The sequence below is a fragment of the Pseudorca crassidens genome, chromosome 16, assembly GCF_039906515.1.
Source record: "Pseudorca crassidens isolate mPseCra1 chromosome 16, mPseCra1.hap1, whole genome shotgun sequence".
NCBI lineage: Eukaryota > Metazoa > Chordata > Mammalia > Artiodactyla > Delphinidae > Pseudorca > Pseudorca crassidens.
Window position 1 is genome coordinate 7,654,122 of NC_090311.1, and position 24,901 is coordinate 7,679,022.

Genomic DNA, 24,901 nt, shown 5'->3' on the forward strand with positions numbered 1-24,901 from the left:
TTAGGAGCAAGCCTGGGCCGCAGCCGTGGTCTTGTACTTCTCCCCTCGGCCACCCTCCTCAGCTCCACCCATGCCTGTCCCGTGCAGCGTGGAGGCTGCAGCAGACCCAGCAGGACTGCAGTCAGCGCCCTCTGGCAGCTCTGCCCTCAAGCCTCCTGCCCTTCAGTGCCCGAGGGAGATGGAGTTCGGGGCTCTGAGCCGGGCGCTTGGGCCTTGACTCCTGGTTTCAGGCTGACCGAGGCCATCAGAGGCTCCGGATGTGGGCTGAGGGACGGCCTTGTCTCCTCTCCCTGTGGCGCAGCAGCAGAAGCCGGCTGGGCAGGACAGAGCCTTTGCTTGGCCTACATGCCTGGCCCTGGCCTCTCCACCGCCCTGCCTCACGGCCTCCTTCGCTGCTGCGGCTTTGGCTTTGGGGCAGGAAGCGGCCTCTGAAGGGCGGTTGGGGAGCCCTCGGGGAAGGGAGGCGCACGCAGCCCAGCAGCGCCCCTCAGCGCCCTCCCAGCCCGCAGCAGTCCCCACTGTCCTTCCTTCCTCGGCGCTCAGTGCTGAGGGCAGGAGAGGGCTGAGTCTGGAGCACACAAGGTCCACTCTAGGATGAGCCTTTTCCTTTCAGATAAGCCTCCCCTCTTAAAACAAACACCAACGGCTAAGGGAAGTTAGCTTGACTGGGGGATTGGGGACATTTATACTGGGGAGATAGAGGCTGGAAACTGGTTATCAGTAGAAGCAATGGTTTCTTACCTGGAATAGGTCCCTTGGGGAGGTATGACGTAGAGAAGGAGCAATGCCTTGGGAATTCAGTGGACTGGTGTTTGAATCCTGGCCTCACCACTCTAGCCAGGTCACCACTCTGAGCCTCAGGTTCTTCGTTTGGCAAACGGGGTTGATAACTTACTTCCCAGGGTTGGTGTGAAGATCACACGCCAGAGGGTATGGAGTGGGCCAAAGGGTGTAGAGCATCTAACACATCCGGCCACACTGGGGATGCTCAACAAATGGTAGCTACTGTCATCAGGATCACCACCATCGTTGTTACTGCCATCACCACCACTAACGTCATCACCATCTCCATCACGACTGCTACCATCATCACCTTCAGTATCACCTCTGTCACCATCACCACCATCAGCTTCTTCATCATCGTCTAGCATACAGAGTCCAGTGAGAACACTTAGAAGATTGTCTCATGCCTAGCTCTCTGAAGCTAAGTGGAATACACTTGTCCTCTCTTGTGTACTGCAGTGTGACCTGGGCTTCCGCCTCTTCAAGAAGGCTCTTTCACCTTTGGTCTCTTCCAACTGGTAGAAAGTTCCTCCTTGTAGGGAGAGGTCTTCTTAGTTGCTGGCTTCTTAGCACTTATTCTGGGAGCAAGCCAGAGCCTACAGTATCTTAAAATTATCCTGTACTTAATTCTATTGCTAAGAATAAAATATTCTGGCTCCATTAGGGAGAAAAGTCGTCTGGTAGATAATTATGTCATCTGTGCGTGTCACCAAATCATCTTGTTATGACTTTAGCTCTTAATGCTATAAATACCTCAGTAGGTGACTAGAGATCCGAGCGCACGGCGGAGAGGGAGGTAGCCCGGGGAGAGGCCTGGGGGTCAGCCCCACCTCTGTCGTTCACTAGCTGCACCATCCTGGGCAGGTTACTTCTTTGGGCCTCGGGTTTTTTTGGATTGATTTTGGTTTTGGTTTGTTTTTCCTGAAAAATGGGGCTAACGATACCTGCCTTGTGGAGGCAGCGTGAGGACTGGAGATGCACAGCATCGTTTGTGGGACGAATATACATCCAGTAAGTGTTCGTTGCTTTTGGAGCCTGAAGGAATGGGAGGGATGAAGTGCACAGTTCCCAGCACGTGCCGGGGAGAGCACGGTGCCGTCAGGCCACGTTTGGGGGTGTGGGGGGCAGCTCTCTGGTCCTGAATCCTGCCGTCTTCCAGTTGGGCGCTGCTCACAGCAGGCGTCCTGCACACAGTTGTGCGAACACGGACCCAGGCTTAAACTGTGGAAGTTTGTTTAGAACTGGCATTGTCCACGTCTGTGCAGTTGTTGGGGGTTTGGCAGTGCCCTGTGGTGTGCTGTGGAGCAGAAGTATGTTGGGAGAGAGCTGCTGACTCCCGTGGAGGCGGGGCTGCCGGGACTGCACGTCCCGCTTCCCACCGCTGCCTTTGATGCCTGGGCCAGTGTGCCGGGCAGCGCCCTCTCCACCCGTCCCCCTATCTTGGTTGGTCAGGTGGGTGGTCAGAGGGTGCCAGGCCAGTCCAAGAACAGCGCGGGGGCCTTTGCTGAGGTCGGTGTGCCGGTGTCTCCTGAGACGACAGTGTTTTCCTCTAGGACGACAACATGAGAACTTCCAGTAATCAGGGCTGGATTCCTCGCTCCCAGTTTTGAGGATGAAGAGATGCCGAAGGTGTTAGCTGGCACCCATAATTCTCAGGGCTTGAAGGGACCTTCATCTAATCCCGTCATTGCGCGTCTGGGGAAACTGAGGCCCAGAGAGGCGAGGCCCTTTGCGCAGGGTCACACAGTGAGTCAGTTGGCGACAGGGCGGCGACTAGCCCCTGGCCCTCTAGCACTCTGTCGCCTGCCCTCCCTGCTTGGCACCTTCTCCAGCAGGCCTGCAGCTGTTCCTGCAAGTTGGCAGGACGGGGCTCTCCTCTCCCACTGGTCTCCTTCTGCCGCCCTGGCCCACACCCTGCGCCTCCAAGGGCCTCTCTTGTGGCAGGCGCTTTCCACCGGCCTCCGGTGACGCTGCACATTCCTCAAGGGCTGGGATGCTGCCCTCTCTTCCCAGGGCAGCTTCCCACGATTGCTAATCCCGGCCAGGCTCTTAGTGGCAAGAGGAGCCCTGAGCAGGCAGGGCGGGCACCCAAGCTCTGGCGGTGCGACTTTCAGCTCTGGGACCTCGGGCAGTACTGAGCCTCTCTACGCCTGCTTGCTCATCTGCACAGTGAGGATGCGAGGAGCACTCCGGGGCTCGCTGCTGCTTGGGGTGCAGTCGAGGGCTCTGCCGCCGCTGTTTCAGTGGGTTCTCTTTTCCAAAGCCTCGTGACAATTACCCTTGAGGTCTCGCGGTCGTGCTGCCAGGTGAGCTGGCCAGAGACCATTACTGCCATTTCACAGATGGGGAGATGGAGGTGTTGAGGGGGGATGGGGGTGGTTGATGACTCCACAGCAGGTGGTGTGGAGCCCAGCCAGGACCCAGCAGGCTGGTGCTCATCCACCCTCCCCCTGGTACCCACTGCCCCAGGCTTTCCTCTCCATGGACAGTGTGGGCTCATGGGTGCTGCGCACGCTGGTCTGTGGGCAGCCGTGCCCATCCATCCCTCTCACACGCGGGGGTTTCCTGCAAACGTTTCCAGAGCCATCAGTATCTGCTTTCCAGAAGCTTCGATGCCCCTGGCCACCCCACAGAGAGGGCCTTCTCAAGGAGGGGGAGTGTGCCATTTTGCCCTGCAGAGGCAAGTGGATTTCAGCATCTGAGGGAAAACCGACAAGGCAGGAGTCCGGGGGGTGGCAGCCGGCTCACAGGCACGTCCCGTGCATTTCCTGTTGATGCTCTCTCACCCACACCCACTTCCTCTCCATCCCTCGCCCCACCCTGATGCCCTGCTGGCAAGTAGCTGAGTGCAGCTACCAATGCACTCGGTGTTGGCCTCCCTGGCAGTCCGGGTGCTGCAGGGAACCCTGACCCCAATACGGTCCCATCAGAGTCCAAAAGCTCTTTGCTCTGCGTCTCTCGGGAGGCGCAGCCGGGTGCCGGGGCTCTGCCACACCCCAGCTGGGACACTGGGCATGTACCCTCGGTCCACGACAGTGTGTGGGGACACGCTCATCCTCTCACAGCCAGCTCGGGAGTCAGGACCCAGCACCTGGTGGGCCCTCAGCAGGCTGCCTTCCCTCCCTTCTCTCGCCTGTCCATCCGAAGGGCACCCCGTGAATCTGGGGCCTCAAGGCGGACAAATCAGCATCCAACTTGAGGCCTTGAAGCACTGGATTGTCGCGGTGCGGGTCTGGGAGTAGGAGAAACGGCCGAGGCCTGGGGGCCTGGACAGCTGCTTGGAGGGGGGACCTGCAGTGGCTTTCTGCCAGCCATTCATTCCCGTCACTGGGGCTCAGATTCCCCATTTCTAATAGTAAAGTCGAGTCTCTCAGGGAAGTGTACGTTAAATGAAATGGTATCCCAGCCAAGTGCTCAGCAAACGCTGGCCCGAGCCCTGGCCCCGAGCCCCCTTCAGCAGCCTCAGCCCTTCCCGACTGGACTCCTCAGAGGCCGGGCTGGTCTCCTCCTGCTCTGGGCCCCCAGGTGGGGCCCGGTGCCTGCCAGATGGGCCGTGTCACCCTGTCACGGCCCCTGGGGCTGATTCCAAGGGTGCCTGGGTAGCTTGCATCCCGGGGATGGGGCCTCCCTTTAGACCCAGAGAGCACGGCGTCTGTGCTTTCACACTTTGGCTCTTCGCTTGTCACAGGCCCTCCTCCTGCAGTGGGGAAAAGACTCCCGCAGATCTCCCCAAACCCCTGGGCGTCCACCGTGCCTGCTTCCGCCTTCTGTAAGCATATGAGTCACCCCAGTATTGCAGGCTGACGACTCAGAAGGAAGGGAAGTCGGAGTTCACATGAGGGGGGTGGATGCAGACTGGTCTCGCTGTAGCAGGAGGAGACTTGGGGAAAAGAGCCATAGAGAGGGACTAACCATCGCCACCTGGGCTGGAGGGAAGGGCTGTTGAGTCACCATAAACGCCTGCGTCCATGGCGAGCCCAACCTTCTGCCTTCTGCCCTTGGCCTAAGGTCCCAAAGGCAGGCCCAGGGCTGGGAGGAAAAGAGCCGAGGAAGGACACGGAGTTGGCGGCATGACGGCGGGAGAGCCCCGCTTTGGGGTAGCCAGTCGGAAAAGTTCCGTTCGTTCTAGGATTCCTTCTCCGCTTGGCTGGAGAGTTGCGTGTTTTTCCTCCCCTGTCCCGTCAGGCACTGGAGACCTGGGGAAGATGTTTGAACCTGTTGCAGGGCCATTGTCAGCACTGAAGCCACAGTGGGAACACTCTTTAAGGCACCGAGCAAATGCCTAAGAGAAGGAAAACCGAGCTTCCAGAACAGGGAGACACGCTGTGCTGTTGAGACAGGGCAGTTTCTCAGCTCCGGCTGCATTACATCTGGGACTGGAGGGAGAGGAGCTGCCCTGCACTGGAGAATCCCTGCCTCTACCCACAGCTGCCCCAGGTTCCCCCTCCCCCAGGTCATGACAGTCACCTAGAGGCGACACTGCATAGGTGAGGCTACAGACTGGAATGAGAGAAAGATCTTGACCTCCCTGGTGGCTGCCGCCCCTGGGGCCCTGTTACATGTCTGGCCTCAGACAGGAAATCTTTTTCTTCGGAACTGGGCAGTGGCAAAGGAGAGGTGCCTTCTCAGTGCCTACTCAGCTCAAGTGCCATGCAGGCTGGGTAGGGCTGGGCGGCGGGACATCCTGTTACCTGAAGACACAGGCAGCGCGGGGCGTGCGCCCCTGAGACGGGTTTGTTAGTTTTGTTCTCCCCATCCCCGGGGAGAGACCCCAGGAGCTACGAAGGATGGTGACACTGTCTGATGGCTTCTTGGCCCACTGCTCCTGCTGGCTCCCGGGCAGTGCCAGGGTCTCTCCTGATCCCCTTCAGGGAGGCCAGGCAAACAGGCATTTTGCCAGACAGCCGCCAGCAGTGTGCGCCACTGCTTTTCATCAGAAAAGGCGCCTGAGTCCCCTGCCAAAGCCCAGAGCCATCTCCCCCATTAATCAGTATTTCAGGGTTCTCGGGAAGATCTTAGCAACTGCCTGGCACGAGCCCGACTTGATTTACCATCACCTGTCTGCCCTCAGAGCTGGCCCCGTCCTCTGCCCCTCCTGGGAGCGAGACTGGAGAGCACACTGCCACACCAGGGCCACCCCTGGCCTCAGAGCCTGTCTCAGGAGCTAAGACTGCATCTCTCAGCAGGGACTGAGGAGGCACTGGCTTGGAATTAGTGTTATTTTTATTATAATTCTCAATGCTCAATTTCTTTTAAACTTGAAAGAGAAAAAGGAAGCTGGACCAGAGTCCCAGATATTCCCTTGAGGGAGACGTTGAGCACTGGAGAGGTGAGGCCACAGAGCCGCATTGCGCGGAGGTGTCCAGGGAGCCCTGGGCTGGCCGTCTCTTTCTGCACGGAGGGCTCGGCCCAGCTCCTTGCAGGGCCACAGCGTGCCCTGGGGCTCCCCTGGTGAGACCCAAGCCTGGTCCTTGTTCTGTTGCCGCCCCTGAGGCAGGGGACCACTGCTGGGGTCCTTGCCTTGCAGGGCTGGCCTCTTCTCCCACCCACGCGGCTCCTTTTCCTCTCATTCGAGGAAGAAAGTGAGGGGCAGGCCCCATGGGTTCCGGGTACAGCGGGAGCCACCTTCACCCCACTCAGGGGCAGATGCTCCGGGCTGTGTCGAGTCCCACGGCAGAGGGGCCGCACACACCATCCCCTCTGTCTCCCGGCCTCCCGACCAGGGGAGGCTCTGACTGGAAAGGCCGGCCCAGGCTACCTTCCTCTGCGTCCCTCCCCTTTTCCCATCACGGCCGCCTGCCCTCTCAGGTCAAATTCTTGGGCCTCTCAGAGCTCTCCAGATGCCCCCTCCCACCGCCATCTGGGAAACCGGCATCCGCAGCTTCTCTGAGCAGCCCAGGGAGGTCACCTCTGGCCTCCCTCTGCGGCAGCAAACTTTGAGCGGTGCCTTTCTGAGACGTTCTTGGGGGAGGACCTCGTTCAGTAGCTCAGATACCCGGGTAATTTGGAGAAGGGCTGCTGAATGCCACGTAGGTCAGCTGGAATTAACGTGCACTTTGTTCAAAGAACAGAGTTGCCACCCACATCTTCATCCACTGCTGGGCTAGGAGCTGTCCTGGAATTCTAAAGGGCACTGGAGGCGGAGGGGGGGACGGGGGGCACGGAGGACCCTCTGTCCCATTTCTGGGGGTTCTGACTTGCCCCCATGGAGCCAAAGCTCCTGGGTTTGCTGGCAGAGCTTCTGAGGGGTGGTGGCCCCTTGGTAGTGCTGTGGTTCGTGGTCGCAATGCTGGCTGTCCCTGGGTGAGGCTGTGTGTATGCCACGCACTGTGCTAGCCCAGCAGCTCTGCAAGGGCCCTTTCACTGTCACCGCTTTCCAGTTGAAACAGGCCCAGAGGGGCAGAGGGGCTGAGCCTTGGATAAACAGCTAGAAAGTGGCGAGGCCTGGGCCCCATCTTCCCCAGACTACGACTGTCTCCATAGTCAGTGACCCCTGGCTGGCCAGCTTGCTGTCCACTGGGCGTCCTGGGAGCAGGCATGGGATGGTGAATTTATCCCAGAGGCACGTCAGCCCTGTAGCAGGGCTGTGAAAGCTGCAGACCGGCCCAGTCCCACCCACACCAGGTTTGCCCTGTCTTCCTGAGCAGGTTTGGGGGCCTCTGGCACACGCAGGGAATGCTGGAATGTTCCAGAGACCCCAGGGGCCAGGCTCTTCTGGGGACTGATGCCGGAGTGGGCCCTTTCCTTCCAGAGGCCCTCTGCCTCTGAGGATGGGGTGATGGTCTGAAGGGGACCCATCCTCCCAGACTGCTAGCCGTCCCCGGAAGAGTCCAGCATTCACAGTCAGGCCTTGTCTTCTGAGGCCTCCGTCTTCACTCCTCCCCAGGAGCAGCCTGGGAGGGACTGTGCTTTTAATTAGCCTAGTTTGGGAATGGAAGCTCTAAAGCCCTGGGAGGTGAATGCCCCTGCCTTGCTTTTGGAATCTGCTGCCAGTGGACACAATGTAGCTGTAGGAATGAAAACGAGGAAGAGAAAGGCCCATCGGCTTGGGTTTTTAATTGGCACCATCCTCCCGGCCCTGCGCCCGCCCGCCAGCCCTCCCGGGGCTCTGTTTGGGCGGCCAGGCCCGGGCTTCAAGTGATGGAGCCTTTCACAGCTTCAGACTGATTTAAGTGGCCCTGTATGGGTTCCCGCAGCCCTCGCTGAAAGAGCACGGCACCATCGCCACGCTGATAAACCCTGGGAAATTGATCACCACCTGCGAGTGGTGAATAGCAGTAACCGCTGGGAGCCCTGCAGAGCGCCTGGGCCTCCCATGGCCTCCCGTGGCTCCGGGGTCCTACGGGAGAGAAAGGATAGTTCTAAAGCTGCAATTAATTTTTTCCCCCAATCGGTTGGAAGTTGCTCTCTTGTTTTCAGCTGGGTGAGTGGGGTGCTTAGTTCTGTGCGTCTCCGTTAACCTGAGCGCTCCGACCATTGATGTCTCTCCCTCGAGAGACAGAGTGAGGCTTTCTTTCTCATTGGCCAGTCGAGGAACCGACTTTTTTGTTTGTGTTTTGTGTGTGTGTGTGTGTGTGTGTCTCTGTCTCTGTCTCTCTCTCTTTCTCTAAGATCAGTGAGAAAAAAGTGAGAAAAAAGGCATATGTGAGTGATTCTGCCTCGACAGGTCCCACAATACCTTCAGGAATGTCAATTTTTCTTGCTTTCATGAAAACACCATGAGGTCTCACTTAGAGGGGACAATGGCGGAGATGAAAGAGGGAGACAGCGCGAGGGAAGGCGGGAAGTAGAAAAGCAGTTCTGCCGACTGCCCGAGCGCTTTGTGCCGCACCTTAAGGGAGTTTTGTTCTGGGTTCTCCGATACTGCCGGAACAATTTGGGGGAAAATTCGTAGCTCATACTTAGTTTTAGAGTGAGAACCCATTGTAAGTGCAGGGGAGAGAGAAGGCCACCCTCCTCCCAGGTTTCTGTGAGTGTGTGTATGTGTGGGTGGGTGTGTTTGGCGGGCTGCTGACCCACAGGGCCTCAGGGCCCTTGTTCCCTCTGGGGACTTAGCGACCACAGGGCGTCAGCCTGGCGGCTGTCGCTCTGCGGGGGACGCCTGCAAGCCTGCTGGGCTGCCAGGGTGGGGCCACTACCCCAGGCTGGTTCTCCTGCAGAGAGGACGTGCCAGGCTTGAGAAGGTGGCATCTGGGGCTGTCTGGGCTCTGCCAGGCAGCCCTTCTGTCGCGGCAGAATCACTCTGCCCGTCCACCCCCCCGCCCCGCCCCTTGAAGCTGGCCTGCTTTGGCCACAACAGCCAGGAGAGGCACTGGCACGAGAGGGGGACCCGTCACTGTGGATTTGTCCATAAGTGTGGCTCCGGCTTTCATCGCCTCTCATCTGGAGTCCCAGCCTCATTAAGATCCCCTGACCTGCTTGCGCGGCCGATTGCTAACAAGCCCAGGCAGCGTCAGTGTCCTCGAGGTGGACAGAAGAAGGACTGCTCTCTGCCCTGAGCCCACTCGGAGCAACCCCTGGCTGCGGCTGCAGTGACCCGCCAGGAGGGCCTCCACGGCTCATTTTCCCTCCAGGTTTGCAGGGCAGTGTGTGTGTGCACATGACCACGTTGCACACACGTGTGCATGCCTGTGTGCCTGTGCCATTTTGTGCAGAGCGTGGCCTGAGGTTCCCACTCTCACTCGGTGACCTTGGCAGGCTCCTCGGGCCTCAGTTTCCTCATCTGTACAGTAGGAGCCCTGACACTTGCCTCCTAGGGGTTCTGGAGGAACCTGCACATGGTAGGCGCCCAGGTCAGGGGGGTATGTTATCAGCTCTCTTTTTCATAATAAGACCCGCCTATCTGCTTGGAAGACAGAGGGTGGAGACGGGGCCCTCTTCCTGTGGTCCGAGGGGCAGCGACCCAGCCTGCCGGGGGTGGGCCGGCTCTGGGGCTGCTTTTCTCCTAAGGGCCTGGTGGTGGCTCCCATGGGGATTTTAGAACCTTCTCTCCCGAGGCTCCCCTTTCTGAGTGGACCCGGGCTTCAGCTGATGACACACAGAGTCTGGCGGCTCCTTTTTGTGGTAGCCACTTGCAGATGGAAAGTGAAGGACTTCCTCGCGGGTTCTATGCGTTTTCCAAATCATCAGACAAGTTTTACAAGAGAGAAGTAGGCTCATTCCCTGGCTTGGGCTCAGCCAGTGATGGTCTGAAGCTAGAGGCTGGGGCCCAGGCCCGGAAGCTGGTCTCCTGGCGGTGGGCACCTCATTTGCCATCTCGGCACCATCACAGCTCGCCTCACCCGTCTGGACGAGGACGACCACGAAGGGGTCGGAGTCAGATTGACCACGTGATCGTCGGACATTGTCGGAACTGCAGCACCTTGAAGTGATTGCAAGATGGCGGAGCTGTGTGTGTCTGTGTGTGCGGTGTGCATGCACACACACGTGAACTAATTTACATCTAAGGGGAAGAAGGGAGCAGGGGCCGAGCTGGGACCCTTGGGAAGATGCCAGGTTCTGTGTGCACCCAGGCGCTGTCGCTGGGCCCTGGCTGGTTCCTCTTGTGGATCTGCCTCCTTGGCACTTTCAGCATTTCCCCTGACACGTCATCACCTGGGGTGACTCCAAGCAGCAGTTATACACTTGCGGCCTTTGCCCCTTTCTCCCATCTAGCTGAGGGCCTGGCCCGTGTGGGGCCAGGCTGGGCACACCCTACCCTCTGGCCCCTGGCGGGGCTGCTGCCTTGCTGGCGTGTGCACCAGGGAGGCCGCGTCCTTTCCCGCTGCCTCTCCTTCCGGCACTCGGGCCCTTGGTCTCAGGGTCAGACTGCCGGGGTTCATATCCTCCCCACTTACTCCCTGTGTGGCCTTGGCAAGCTCCCGAGCCTCCAGTGACAGGAGTGCCCCCGTCCCCATTCGGGGGTGTCGTGTGGGTTCAGTGGGATAACCCTGGGAAGCTCAGGGAACATGCTTAGTAGACGTTAGTTCTACGACCGTCAGAGGCTCCACGGCTGCTAGGACATGAGAACCCCCAGAAATGCCTTGACTTCGTTCCTGGGACAAGGCAGGATTCCAGGGGATGACAGGTGGAATTTACGGTAGCGCAACCTTGTGGGTCGGTTTTCTCTTTATGTGAAGAAATGTCTGGATGGAAGAATGATTTAGGGCTTCTCCGGGCCCTGCACATTTCTCGGGGCCATCTCGGAGCCCTTGCTGTCATAAGGGCCTTTGGCTTTTGTAGTTGGGAATTCTCACCAAGTAGTAGGCAAGCCTTGCTGGGGGTACTTGGGGGGTAGAAATTAGGTTGGGTTTCCACCCCGGATTCAGGCGTTTCTGGTAGCCACGAGGTGCAGAGTGACGGGTAAGGGCACAGACAGAGCCGGGGTTGAGCCTGGCCCACCCCAGGCCCCGTGGGACTTTGCCCAGTTACCTGGGTCTCTCTGCCTGTAGGCAGAGGTGCTGGCAGAGCCCGCCTCTCAGGATTAGATGACGAGATAATGGAGCGAGAGGTTCACCCAGCTTGGCCCCGGGCATCCACCTCAGGTGTATTCACTTGGCAAGTGACTGCGAGGGCTTCTAGATGCCTCGAGATGCCAGTGCCGTATTTGCATGTCCTGTCAAGCACTTAAACAGTAACGAACAAAAGGGAAAAAATAGCAAAGGAAAAAAATAAGCCTGTCGGGAAATTCGGTTATATTGAGGTGTGTCCCTGGGAAAGTCAAAGAAACAGGGACCCACCCTGGCCAGCCCTTCCGGAGCCTGCGGTCAGGCCTCCAAGTGGGAAGTGCATTCTGTCAGCACACTGAGGCCCTGAGCTGGGTCTTCCACGAGGTAGGCATCGTGATTCCATCACGCCTCTAAGTGACAATGGCTTATCCAGACTCACTCAGAGCAGCACACACTCCGCTCCTGTGTCTGTCTGGTGGCACAGGGCGTGATGCTCCGGGCCACACCTGTGCCGCTCAGGACGTGCCCTGCACAGCCTCTTTGGCATCTCCAGTGCGCTTTGTGAAAATGTCTCCCAGGGACTTCCCTGGCGGTCCAGTGGCTAAGACTCCGCACTCCCAATGCAGGGGGCCTGGGTTCGATCCCTGGTCCAGGAACTAGATCCGGCATGCCTCAACTAAGAGCCCGCATGCCGCAACTAAGACCAGGTAAAGACGAATAAATAAATATATTTTTTAAAAAGTCTCCTGGGGGCTTCCCTGGTGGCGCAGTGGTTGAGAGTCCGCCTGCCGATACAGGGGACACGGGTTCGTGCCCCGGTCCAGGAGGATCCCACATGCCGCGGAGCGGCTGGTCCCGTGAGCCATGGCCGCTGAGCCTGTGCGTCCGGAGCCTGTGCTCCGCGACGGGAGAGGCCACAACAGTGAGAGGCCCACGTACTGCAAAAAAAAAAAGTCTCCTGGGTGCCTGCTCCTGGCCTGGAATCTGGATCTCCTGCTGGGGTGGGCTTGTCCTGGTCCTGGTGGAGAATGCCGAGCCTGCTCCCCCTACCCCTCAGCCCAAGAGCCCCTGCACTAGGGGTTCCCTGACCGAGTTTTCCTGGGCAGCAGAGACTGAGGAGTCTTGGGCTGGTGGCCACAAGCATCCAGAGAACTTCGCGAGCACCACGCAAGCTCCCAGGTCTTTGCAACCTCCCTGGCTCCCATGGGTGTCCCCTGTCGTCCCTCACTGCAGCTTGGAGGAGCCGGGCTCCAAGGGGGATGAGACCTCAGGTCACCCCTGGGGCTCTGGACAGAGCTGGGACTCCATCCAGGGATCCTGGGCCTCTGCTAGGCCCCTGCCCTGCTGCAGTGACGGATTTGGCTGGAGAGACGTGACTTAGATGGGTGAGAGGACAGGCCATCCCAGGAAAAGTGCCTGTGGGCAAGAGTCCGGCGTGAGCCCCCCACCCTGTCCTGTAACTGAGTGTCCGGGCTGCCCCAGGTGAGATCGAGCCTCAGGAGAGGCAGTCCTCTAATGGGGCCTCCGGGGCTCGGGACCACCAGAGCCCCACATGGTGTCCCTGCCACTCAGCCCTGGCTCTGCAGGAGGGACAGCCGAGCCCACAGAGGTGGAATGTGCCCAGGAATGTCCTGCCACACCCGCTGCCAGCGGGCACGTCCGTGGCCACCTGCCCTGCCCAGGCACGCTGGGACACGCTGGTGGGGCCCAGCCGCCCCTCCTCGCCCCCGCAGAACTCTGGTGTCCAGGACAGGCCAGTGCGGCCTCTGTTTTCCCCAGCACGCCTGGGATTTCTGCTCTCACGGGTCACTTCCGCTTGGGACAGCTGTGGGTGAAGGGCTCTCCCTCTGTGTCTTCTGCCTGAGCCCCTCGGGGCAGGGCCGGCCCTCCTCCTCCGTCTTGGTGCAGCTGGACACTGTAATGTGGTGTGGAGATCCCGCTGAGCCGGGCCCTGTTATGATCTCATTTCAGCCCCGTTACAGCCCCACAAGGGCAGTTTTATTTCTCCATTTTACAGATGGGGAAAGAGACACTCAGGTTGCACAAGGAGGCCGAGGGAACACGTAGTGGCAGACGCAGGATTCCACCCCAAGTGGATCACCATTTCCAACTCTTCATTCAGCCACCCAACCCCGTTCCTCCAGGCATCAGAGGTGCGGCCAGCAGACTTCTTCCCTGGCCGAGCCCTCCAGAACCCTGCCAGCCAGCCTGTGCAGCAGGGAGGCTCCAGGAGGGCTCGTAGGGGCGGGGAAGGTGTTTTAGCTGGGCTGTGAGGGGAGAGCGACTTATCGAGGGGGTGATAGTCCTGGCTGAGGGAGGGCACCCCCAGGAGAGCTTAGTGCGTCCAGGGAGCCTGCGTGGGCAGGGAGGGCGCAGGCAGGGCAGGGCAGGGGCAGCCAGGCTCATGCAGGACTAACAACTCCCTCGTTGTGTACGTGGACCCAGGACTTTCCTAGGACACACCCAATACATGACAGGCTGGAGCCTGGAGCCAGGTGACCACGCCCTCTCAGGGGTGTCCTGGATACCACACTGCCCTTGGGGCTTGCCTGTCGTCTCCCACCTTCTGCTTGAGGCTGCTGCGGGGTCCTTGGGGACCACCCTGTCTCAGGACAGAGGACAGATGGAGGCCGTGAGGGGAGCAGGGTTTGCCTGAGACCCTGGAGCTGCACCCAGACCCTGTGTTTGATGTCCCAGCGGGGCTCGCTCTCCCACGTGGGCCCAGTGCCTCCCTGGGGGAGCCGTCGCCCTTGGACCCTGACCTTGGACCAAGTCACAGAGCAAGGGAGTGGGGCTTGTGGCTTGTGACGTGGCCAGCTTTGTAACCAATGAGGAGCCCCTGTGGATTGGCAGGGGAACCCCCCTTGATGCCGTGGAAGTGAGGGCAGCCAGACATTGTGTACTGGCCCTCTGGGGCCTCGTCCCAGTGGCCCTGCCATATCCCTCTCAGCGGACCTGGACAGACCAGGGTGCCCTGTGGGTGGTCCAGTCGGTGGGGACAGGCCCCTTCGCTTGGGGCCTCCAGCCCATCCCTGTTCCCCGAGCCTGCCCTCCCAGTTGGCTACGTCCTCAGGCTCCGTGCGCGAGTGCTGTCTGGGACCGGCTAGGGTCCTGGCTCCCAGGAGCCGAGGGGTGCTGGGATTATCCTAAGATGGTTGGTGTAGGCTCTCTTGGCCTTGGGTTTGCCTGGAGTTCAGCCTGATTGTGGCAAGTTTTACTTGGATTTTCCAGTATTTGGCCTTGGGAGACGGCCGAGGTTCCAGACAGCAGACATGGGGACGTCGTGCATTTATTTCTCCTCTCCGGCCCTCTGGCCTGGGCCGGTTAGCTGGGAATCAGTGCCAAGTGGCCGTTGCTGTGAAGCCCACTCCTCCAGTGCCGCTGATGTCAACGTGGACACAGGAGCCAGTGGTGTGGTTTGGATCCCGGCTATGCAGGTGGCCTCTGGGCCCTGCTCGGACACGGTCCTCCCTGAAGTCAGGGGCCAGGGGCCTGGAGGTGCAGAGCTTGGAAGGGGTGGAAGCAAACCAGAGAGGGTGGGAGTGAGGCCAGGGCACCTGGTGGTCCTTTCCAGCGGGAGGGGAGCACTTTGTCCATGGAGAGGGCAGTCTGTAAGGGGCCTGGGGACTGGGGGCTGTAGGGGTTTTCCGTGCTGAGGCCTGTTGGAGCAGAGAAATCAGTCGTGTTTCCACAGTGTTTGCCTGCCTTTCTGTATGATTTATATTTTATCGTTAAGGAGGGGAGAAAAGATCCTCCCCTCCCCACCCCCGCACCAAATAGAAAGGAAATCCAGCTGAATCTGACACTTTGAGCTTATTCTCTGCTTTTCGTGTGTTCACCAGGTGTGGAAATATGCTGACAGGTGGAAGTGGGGACTCTGTGTCCACACGCACCACAACTGCAGACACCTGGCCCACACGCCCGTCCTCGGCACCGAGCCTCTCGCAGACACGCGGGGGCCGTTCCCCCAGACTGTTTCTGACAAACAAGCAGCCACCTTGCCCTGCCTTGGGGCAGGGCCGGGCAGCGGCTCTGAATGGCGGGCACCGGCCCATTTGGGCAAGGTGGGTGCGGTCCAAGAGACGGGCCTTGTTTGGGGAAAGCTGGGGTTTTGGGTGCAAAGCAGCCCCGGCCCCACCTTGGGTCACCCACAAGGCCCGGCAGTGTTCTCCCGTGGAGCGAGGACCCCAGGCCAGCCTCCACCAGGCAGGCGGGGAGCCCTGCAAACCTTTAGAACAGTGAGATGTTTCCCAGGGATTTCCCCCTGCCTGTGTTTATGAGCCCGCCTACCAGCCCCGGGAAAAGGCCCGAACAGCCGACTGCCCACAGGCAGATGTCTGGCACATGTGTGGCCTGTTTGCCGTTCAAGGGTTGGCCCTGCCTGATGTTTTCACGTCTTGTGCTCGTGTGTAACTCAGATTTAATTTGGTGATTATTAAATGCAGGAACCCGGTAGAGGGTTTTTTTTTTTTGTCTGCAGTTTTGCAAAGTGCCATTTGTTTTTGTGATGCATAAGCCTTGTTCCTGCCAAAAGGAGAAAAGGAAAGTCAAAAAGGACTTGGTGGAGAAACATTACAATGATTTTAATATGGAGATGGTGTGGGAGGGGGACTTCTTTTTTTCAAAATCTGAGTGACCATTTCAGTAAGAGTTTTTGGCCTGTGAGTCATCCTCCTCATTCCTAACTTAGAGTGTCCTTTCTTTTTAAAATAAACACACACACATAGTTTTTGATAGTACATTCACATGTTCAAAAATTAAAACAGTATACAGGGAAAGTGTAGCTCCCATCCCTCCCATCCCCCGTGGCCTCAGGTTAACTCCTTATTTGTTTCCTGTGATCCTTCTAGAAATCCTTTATAAAAATACAAGCAAATAAGAAGGTTCTTCTTTTATTCTCCTTTCATATACGAAAGATAGCATGCTAACGTCTAGTTTTCTGAAACTGGCTGCCTTAAATAATAGACCCTGGAAGTGTTTCTGTGTCAGAGCCGAGCCGCTGCCGCCTTTTTTCCAGCACCAGGAGGGTCTGTTGTGTGGACGTGCCCACTTTCATTCCCAGGCCCCGGCTGCGGACTCCCAAGCCGGGGGCAGCCCTCTCAGCTGTGAACTGTGTTGCCTGTGGGTCCTTTCAGACTTGCAGGTGTACCCTCTGTGGGCACATCCTGCCACTAGGGTGGCGGGTTGCAGGTTGTACGCACTTGTCGTCTTGGAGGATATTGCCCAGGTGACACGAGGGGGCCCCACACCACCGACGGGTGCCTCAGGTGGTCCATTTCCCCACCGCCGCCTCGACAGATTCTGGTCAAATGTGGATTTTGCCAACCGGATAGGTGAAAGATGGTTTCTCTGTGTCATCTTAGTTAGCATTTTTCTAATCAGTTGAGCATCTTATAGTTAAAGGTCATTCGTATGTCCTCTGCTGTATTCATTTGCCCTTAAAAAAAAGTTGAGGTGTCGCTCTTTTTCTCGATTCTATATTAGATTAGTTTTTGTCTTGCTATGAGTTGCAAATGTTTATTTCTAATTTGTTCTTTGTGTTTTGACTTTGCTTTTGGCGTTCTTCAACAGCTTTATAATTCACATGCTATGCAATTCACCCATTTAAAGCAAACAATTTTCGTGGTTTTTAGTATGTTCACGGAATTGTGCAATCATCACCACAGTCAATTTTGGAATATTTTCATCATCCCCCCAAAAAAACCTCATACCCATTGCCAGTCACTATTCACCCTTAGCCACCCCAGCCTCAGGCAGCCACTAATCTACTTTCTGTCTCTCTGGATCTGCCTGTCCTGGGTATTTCATATAAATGGAGTCATACAGTAATGTGGTCTCTCGTTGACTGGCTTCTTTCACTGAGCAGCGTAATGTTTTCAAGGTTCATCCATGTTGTAGCATGTGTCAGTAACTCCATTCCTTTTTTTTTTTTTTAAATTTATTTTATATTTTTGGTGCCATTGGGTCTTTGTTGCCACGCGTGGGCTTTCTTTAGTTGTGGCGAGCGGGGGCTACCCTTCTTTGCAGTACGCGTGCTTCTCACTGCGGTGGCTTCTCTTGTTGCAGAGCATGGGCTCTAGGCGTACGGGCCTCAGTAGTTGTGGCACGTGGGCTCAGTAGTTGTGGCTCACGGGCTCTAGAGCTCAGGCTCAGTAGTTGTGGCGCACGGGCCCAGTTGCTCCGCGGCATGTGGGATCTTCCTGGACCAGGAATTGAACCTGTGTCCCCTGCATTGGCAGGAAGCTTCTTAACCACTGCGCCACCAGGGAAGTCCCTCCATTCCTTTTTATGGCCGAAAAATATTCCTGCCACATTTTATTTATCCATTTGCTAATTGGTAGACATTTGGGTTGTTCCCTCTTTTTGGATATTACGAATAATACTGCTGTGAACGTTGATGTGCATGTTTTTGTATGGGCATGTGTTTTCATTTCTCTTGGGTACATACCTAGGGGTGGAATTGCTGGGTCCTGTGGTAACTCTGTGTTTAACATTTTGAGAAACTGCCAGTCTGTTCTCCAAAGCGACTGCACAATTTTACAATCCCACCAGTGCTTTTAGCGTTTTTTGACGTGTATACATTTTTTTATCAAATTTATTAATTCTTTCTTTTATGGCTCTGAATGTTGGATTTTAGAAAGGCTATAAAGGAATTTTGTGTTTCATCCTAGTGTTTTATGGTTTTATGTTGCAGTATTCGGTCTATGTGGAGCTTATCCTGTATGTGGTATGAATATGGAGACAACATGTTTTTTTCTTTTCTTTTTTTGCGGTACGCGGTCCTCTCACTGTTGTGGCCTCTCTCCCGTTGCGGAGCACAGGCTCTGGACACGCAGGTTCGGCGGCCATGGCTCACGGGCCCAGCCGCTCCGGGGCATGTGGAATCTTCCCGGACCGGGGCACGAACCCGTGTCCCCTGCATCGGCAGGCGGACTCTCCACCACTGCGCCACCAGGGAAGCCCTTTTTTTCTTTTTTGATATGTCTACCCACTGGTCTCCCTACCAGCTATTGAAAATTCCATCTTTTTCTCTCTGCTTTGAGATTCCACCTTTATCATATGCTAACCTGGGGCTATTTCAGAACGTTCTCTTCTATTTCATTAGTCTCTGTGTGTCCTCATATAGTAGTATACTCCTAATTTTGAGGCTTTGTAGTATGTTTTAGCATCTGGTAAGACTAGTCTCTCCTAATTGTTCTTCGCAGAGGCTTCCTGATTATTCTCACCTGTTTATTTTTCCAATGAAAACTTGAGAATCAGCTTGTCTTGAGATGGGGGAGGGCTGCTGTAGACGTTGTAGATTGGGATTGTGTTAGACTTCTGAATTAATTTGGGGAGAATTCACACCTTTTTGAGGTTGAGTCTTCCTGTCCACAGACAGGATGTCTCTCTATTTGTTCAAGCCCACATTTGTGTTCTGTAAGGTTTTCTCCCTGTCTCTTTTCTCTCTCTCTTATATTTTTATTCCTAGAGATTTCACCTTTCGTGTTGCTGGCATGTCTTCTGCCTCCTTTGAAAGCAGGTTTTGGTTGAAAAGGACAGTGGGTTTGACCATCTAGAGCATAGATTCTGTTCCCAAAGCCGAGCCCCTGACCCCTCGGCTGTGCAGCGCTGGCCACGGAGAGCCCCGGGCCCCCACCTTAGCCTGAGCACGGCGGGGTGGGCGCAGGGGGAGGAGGGAGCTCAGGTTAGCCAAGCGCCTCCTTGGCCTCCTACATGGTCTCAATGCAATTAACCCTCCAAACAATCCTGTGACTTCATTTGGGGCTCATATTAGCCTCATTGTCCAAATGAGAAACTGAGGCTGAGAAATTTCAGGACTTCCCAGGGCCCCCAGAGGGCCAGGCTTCCAGCCCAGGCTTGTCCAGCCTCTTCTGGCCGCTGTCCTGCCTGAGGATCGAACGTTCTCCTGAGCTTGACCCGGAAGTCAAGAGGAATGGTTGCACGTCAACCAGCTGCGGGATTTGGGGCACGTCTCCTCCCTTCTCTCGGCCTCCGTCTGCCTATTTGCAGATAAGGCTGTTAGACTGATTGGCGATTTGCCCGTTTTCCCAAAAAGCATGCCCTTTCTCTGGAAGCCAATATCTGAACAGAGAATGGAGGGCTGGGCTGAGAGGGTCCCAATACTCTGCAGTCCTGTCTCCCTGTGCCTTGACATGGCCCTTGGAGCACCCAGCTCCAGCCAGCTGAACAAAACCCAGGGCCCGCCGTCCCCTCTGGGGCCTTGGAGCCACCTTCAGTGCCCCCAGTCCTGGTGCAGAAGCCACCCCCAGGGTCCCCATGCGTCCCGGCAGTGCGTTAGCCTTGGTCCCCCCGCCAGCGCCCTGTGTGCTTTGGAAAGGTCCCTCGACTTCTGTCAGGCAGAGAATTCCCTCCACGGCAAGCTGAGAGCGAGGTGTTCTTACAAGCCCTGCTCTGAGTGTGTGCTGGCCAGGATGCACGCTGCAGAAAGAAAATGTTTGTTTTCTAACTGTGAGCTTGCCGGGAGGCCCCTTGCCATTCATCGGCTTCCGCACCTTCTGTGTCCAGACGGGCCATCTGCCACCCGGGGCCTGGTGCAGAAACAGCGTTTGCCACAATGTGGCCTGGGCAGAGGGGGGCTCCAGACCACGGGGTTGGCCACCATTCAGAGCACATGCCCACAGCGTCCCAGGACCTTAGGGCTGTGCGGACACACAGTCCAGCTCCCGGGGCTAACCCAGCGGGTCCTTCCTTCCCACCCCACCGGGTTGCACTAGCACCCTCTGTGAGCCGGCCCCTGAGCCAGGCGGTGGGGTGCGGGGTCGGGGCCGCAGGGGACCAGCAGGGGACACCTGGGCTCAGGCTTGCTTCTGCAGGGGATGACGGTCCTGCAGGGGTCTAGTGGATGAGGAGACGCCTGCCAGGTGACGGCTGCTCAGGAAACAGTTGTGGCCTCTGCAGCAGTGAGCTGAGGGAAAAGGCCCAGGAAGGCAGGGGCTTCCTAGTAACTGCCAGGGCCATCCTTCCACCCCTCAGATACGTCCTGCCCTCCCCTGGCCGTTTGATTCTAGAACTTGTGATCTGGGAAGAACCTCAAGTGTCCAGTGCCAAGTCCGAGGTGCTCCCTGGGCCCCAGAGGCTCCTCCCTTCAGGCAACTTCATTTTCTGCTTTCAGGCCCCGGCGACCCAGCTTCCCTATCTGGGTTGTAAGTGGCCGGCGTTGCCCTTCTTCCTGAGGTAGGGAAGCAGTCCAGGCTTAAAAGGGCTGCATCGTGTGGGGTCCAAAGGTAATGAGCATGTCACAGAAACGGGCTGGGCCCGACACAGAGCCGAGTGAGCAGGAAGTGGAGCTGGGCGGGGCCTGAGCACGGTGATGGGATGCCGGGAGCGAAGGGCCAGCTGTGCCCGCTACCCTCGGCCACCTCCAGCACCTGCCTGACACCCGCCACCAGACCCGCAGCTCCGAGCCGGGGCAGCCCACCGCCTGACCCCTTGGGCTCTGGGGCTTCCTATGAGAGACAGTCCAGCCTTCATGGGAAACTCCGATTTACCAAAGATGGATTAAAGATAGGCCCCAAATAAGCCGGTGCCTTTTTCTCTTTCCTGAGATAGTTTAAAAAACAAAACAAAACCGCCACCCCAGGAAACCACATACCTCACCGCCCTGGTTGTCTCTGTGCCGGCTTCCAGCACAAGTGAGGCTTAGAAAATTTCCAGGCCCCTCGCCACTCTCATGGCCTGGCGTTTTCTTGATACTTGGAGAATTCTGCTCTCATGAAAGTGTCTGCTTGGGGGAGGAAATGCCTCCGCTTAGCCAGGGCCCTAGCCCAGCAGCTTGCAGCAGAGTGGCTGCAAGGCTCCAGAAGCCTGGGCCAGGCGCGGACCCGGTCTGCTCGTTCTCCCTGGCTGGTTGGGCTTGTTTATGCCCCTCTTTCTAGAGGGATCTGAGGTGGTTCCCTAAAAATCAGTAACACAGAGAGATCCATGAATTGGATTACAAAGAGGGAGACAGCGTTAGAAAGAGGAGAAGCGAATGAGCCAGCCTCGAAGGATGGTGCCAGAGGAGGGGAGCTGGGGGACTCTGTCACACCTCTTGCCTGAGAAGGGCAAGCACACGTGTGCCTTGGGGAGACGTGTTCTGTCCCAGCACGATGCTGAGAGGAAGTTTCATGTGGGCACGATGATGAGGCCCCGGGCTGAGCAAGGAGAGGTCCCCAGCAACCACTGATCCCCAGTAAACGCAAGGCAGGCTGGTCCTGACAGGTGGACTCCTGACGGGATCGGACGGTCAGCCTCTGAGCGGCACCTGGCGTTCCTGTTCTGAAGGAAGGAACAGCAGTACCGATGAGCAGTTGACACAGAGCGCTTTCACCTCCCGTCTTAGGTCGGTTCCTTGGAAGCAGAGCTTCAGCCGGGAATCGGGTCCCAGAGATTAGGAGGCCCTTGGGAGAAACCTGTAGGAAGTGAGGGAGCAGACAGGCCAGGGAAGGAGCCCTCAGCCTAACCCAGGGGGGCCCAGCAGTGTGAAGAGCACCTGGGATTTGACCCCCCAGGCCCAGGTCAGCTCCAGAACCCGTATCGGCCAGTCCCTGGCTGTGGGTTGCCCCGGGAGGAAGGGGCAGGGGAGCTGTGCCAGGCGCTGGGGAACGGGCTTCCACGGGTGGGGCCCCAGCAGCCCCGCTTCACATCCATTTTCTCGTGGGACCCTTGCAATGTCCCAGGGAGGCAGCCAGGCCAGTGACGACTGTTCATTTCCCCAATGAGGCGACTCTTGTCAGTGGAGGAGCCAGTCTTGGGCGAGTTCCTCCGACCCCAGACCCTGCGTCCCGCGCTCCTCCCCTGGGCCACGCGCACCACGCTCCCGAGGCCTTCCCGGTTCAAGGGCAGGATGGGGCCCAGGGAGACGGGAGTGAGGAAAACAGCCTGTCCTCCTGAGGGCAAGACGACCAGGAGAAAGGGGGCTGCCGCTGCCTGCTCTCGGCCACGGCACCCCAGTCTGCCTTGCCCTTGGCCCTGGGCTGCCTGCTCCAGGCTGGCACTTGGGGAGGGGACGGAGCTCATGGCCCAAGGCTCGGCAGGGTGGGTGGTGGCCGGCGTGCACAGAAGGACGGGGCCGAGTCCGTTAAGTTAATGTGAGGTTCCCGAGGGGGGATTTGGTTTTCAGATTGCAGCTCAAGGCAGAGGTGCCCTTAGCTGGCGAGGGGCTGCGTCCTCCTCGGCCTCTTCACAGTGTGGGCGCTTGGGGCTGGGTGTGGACGGCGGGTGTGGACGGGAGCCGGGCCCGGCCCTCGGGGTGCTCTCACTACCCGGGTCTGGTGGGCCTCTGTCTGCAATGACGGCTGCACAGAGTTCCAGCGGGGCTGAACCCAGAGCCTGGCCAGGGGCCTGCCACCCAGAAGGAGGGGATGGGAGCAGATATCTGCACAGAAGGGCTGTGCAGAGAAGGGGCCGTTGCTTCTGACTTGGGGAGGCTGGGTGGGTGGGCTGAGACACTGCTGCCTGTACCTGAGGCCTGGCAGTTCTGATGGAAGCAACTTGACTTTCAGGGGCTCCATTCCAAAGTCGCTCCAGACTCTAGGACTGGGGTGCTGAGCAGTGTCTCCAGCCACTAGCCTGAGGCCAATGGATGGTCCTGAGATTTGCTACCTGGTCAGGCTCGTGCCCAAGTAGGCGGCCCATCCCTGGGCCAGGGCCGGGTCTGGCATAGGGGTGACTGTCTGTCCCAAAGCAGCCATCTCACCCTGGAAAGATGTTCACACAGTGCTTTGAACTTGTTCGAAGCTTTGCAGCTTTGCCCAGACGTTTTTGAGGGCACACAGGCCTCCAGGCCTCCAACAGGCCTGTGCAGCATTCTTGCATTGGAGCTGGGCTTTGGGGAGCGTGAGCCGCCAGGAGAGGCTGGGCGGGACCCTGCCCCCAGGGCCGCGCCCTGGATGCCAACACAGGATGGGCCCTCCTGGGATGGAGCCTGGGCAGGACACACACACTGCCCCTTTGTGCAGGTCACATTCCTCCCCGGCAGGTGGGGCGTGCCACCGGCTGGGACATTCAGCAGGTTTTCACTGTGGCTGAAACAGCTGAGTTTTGAGTCAACAACGTTTTCAACGTGACACTGGCTTTGTAGCCAAGGGGTAGGTGCCTTTGAGGACTGTCAGAGGGTGGGGTTCAGTGGCATCCTGGGGTTTGCTTGTGACAAACATTCACCAACCAAACCTTGCAGCTTCTTGCCCTGCTGCAAAGCAAAAAGGACCCAGTTATTCCAGACTTTCAGAACGGGGGTCGCCCGGGTGCCCTTCGCCCAGCCCTTATTTGTCAGGTGGGCCAAGGCCCAGAGGTTGGAAGGCCTTGTCTGAAGCCATCAGGCCTGTGTGTGGCGGAACCCAGGACTGTAACAGCCTCTCTGACCTCAGCCCTCGCCAGGGCATGCTTGAGGCAAAAGCAGCGTCTCTGAAAGGTTCCCGCAAGCTGGGGTCCCCAGCACCCTGCTGCTGGCTGGCTGCAGTTTAACATGACTAGTGCCCAGACACACGCCGTCACGTTTGCCGTGAAGTCAGGCACCCGCCTGCACCTTAGTTAACGCATGTTCGTGGGGCTGAGGGCATCAGGGTCTCGGCATCCCCTGTGACCCATTCACAGCACGTTGGGTTTACGCTGGGCGTTATTATTTGTAACGGGTCACACTGCCATTCGCGGAAATTCCTTACACACCGCTGCTTCTGTAGGCCCGGGCTGAGCCATCCTCCCTCTTCCTTGTCTCTCTACCCAGTTCTCCTTTCGTCCTGGCTCAGGTCTAGGCCAGTCAGGAGAGTGGCTGGGAGGCAGAAGGGGGCCCAGGGACCCTCCCGGTGCAGGCATCTGGGGCCTCTGCCCACACACAGCGTTAGGTTTGTGTTCTGACCTGAGGACACGGAGGCTCTCGGGGGCCATTTTGCACGAGGACCTGCGTCCGGCCCTCTGCTGTGGCAGCGGAGGGAACATGCCCTGTGAGGCCTGGGGCCTCAGCGAGCCCCACGTGGCCCAGGAGGGGCACCGCGAGGGTCCCCAGTCTGGGCACCCTCGTCTGCATAGCCCTCCGTCCTGACTCTGCTCAGCTGGGAGAGCTGTTGTGTAGCTGAACCCGTGGGTGCGTTGTGCCGGGCCTGCCCCCTTTTGTGAGTGGGTGGCCCCAAGCGCCCTTGGGCCGTGTTCAAGCTCTGCCCGCCACGGGCAGGCCCTAGGCTGCCTCCTCCAGGCTGGCCCCTTGCAGAGGCAGAGCCTACGGGTGCAGAGCCCTGGGCAGCCACATTCTCTCACCGGGGCCTCAAAGGGCCCTGTGGGACAGGCAGGGACCATCACTCGCCTCTTACAGATGAGGCAGCTGAGGCCTAGGGAGGCTGAGGGGTGTCTCCGCGGCCCCCAGCTGTGAGCCTGGCCCCTTCCCCAGCAGGGTTGCAGCATCCGTCACCTGAGTGCCTGTTGAGAGCACAGGAGCCCAGGGCTCACGTGGAAACCGGCCCCCTGGGTGGCTCTGATGTGCACCACGTGAATGTCAAGCCAACCCTCCTGGCCCATGTCCCCTCCTATCACGGCGACAGGGTGGCATGGGCACCGTGCCCCCTTTGTGCAGCAGTGCGGCCTGGCGGTGTTTCCGTTTGCGTCAGTAAATCCACTCCTGCCGTGTTCTTTTAATGGCTAAAGAGGCTTCCCTTGTCTGAAAAGACATGCTTTATGGAACCCTTATCGCAGGGAAT

The 24,901-nt window shown here is 58.1% G+C and overlaps 1 protein-coding gene across 1 annotated transcript in view; it reads left to right on the top strand.

Annotated features, from left to right (window-relative positions):
* FAM53B (family with sequence similarity 53 member B) overlaps positions 1 to 24,901 on the top strand; it is a 76,826-nt gene that overhangs the window by 47,362 nt on the left and 4,563 nt on the right. The window lies entirely within an intron of this gene.